Genomic DNA, 1234 nt, shown 5'->3' on the forward strand with positions numbered 1-1234 from the left:
TTCTTTTTGATCAAATAAGGCATGTCTCAGTAGCTTGAAGTCATTTAACCTCCCTTCACAAGTTAGATGAGCACTTAATAAAAACAAAGCCATGCAGATTTCTTTCCAATTACTAGAGTATCCTTAATGATCTGGAGATTAGCTATAGATCAGAATCATAATTGATGGAGGAAAAAATAAGATTGCATTGAAATTCTCTAAAAATTAACCTGAGATTACTTTAAAAAATGCAAACTCAGGGTAAATCACTTAGGGTAAAAAAATAAGCTCAATTATTAGATAAGAAAGGACTAGGCAATTAAGGGTAAATGACCTGAGGAGCAAATAGAGGGAATTCTAGACTAAGCATGAGTCAGCAATACTTGGTGTCAAGTCAAAGCACTGTGAAAGGAAGTGAACAAAAAAGAGAACCATGGGAAGCTGGAAAGTTAATACAATTAGAGTATTTAACTTGAACCCTAGGAATCTGGAAAGATAGCACTGTTTCAGGAGAAGAGCAGGATGTCCTTATCCAAAGAATGCTAAAGTCAGGAGACCTAGTTCTGGCCTTGCTTTGTTGCTAATAAGCTATAAAAACTTGGCAGTTCACTGAATTTCTTTAAGCCCTAGATCATTCATCTGTAACACGAGCATTATTGCAATATTGAACCTATCTTCATTGCTCTAAGGAAAAGCTTTATCAAATAACTAAAAAGAACTATAAAATATAATACATTCTTAATGGAAGTGTGAGTAAAAATGAAAAATCAAAATATGTAAGCATTAGCAAATGTAAGGCAACCAGAAAGGCAGAACTGGCTATTTCATTTCTGAGACCTGGTACCAAATGAAACACAGGGCCCTTAGTTGAAAATATATTAAGAAGTTTAGAATGATAACAGCAGAACACCAAACCAAGCATGGCGACCAATGAGGCATGAGCTCAGGAAAAGTGCACAGGCTGTAAGTCACGAAGCTGGTCCTGAGGAGGCGAAAGAGATTTGTGCTGTTCTCTGTGTCCCCTAGGATAGAACCCATAAATTATTGCTCCCACAGTTATGTTACACCATAAAGTGTAATTTCTCCCCATAATTGTAGAGTACCCTTCAGACTTGGGTCTTTGAAAGGCATGACAGGATCCAGTGAAGTGCTGGGAGTTTGTGCACTTATTGTATGTTATACTATATTTCACTTTTAAAAATTATCAGAATCTTTGGGATAAGGGCTAGAGTCTACATGATTCCAACTAATAGGA

This window comes from Myotis lucifugus, unplaced genomic scaffold (assembly GCF_000147115.1).
Source record: "Myotis lucifugus unplaced genomic scaffold, Myoluc2.0 scaffold_939, whole genome shotgun sequence".
NCBI lineage: Eukaryota > Metazoa > Chordata > Mammalia > Chiroptera > Vespertilionidae > Myotis > Myotis lucifugus.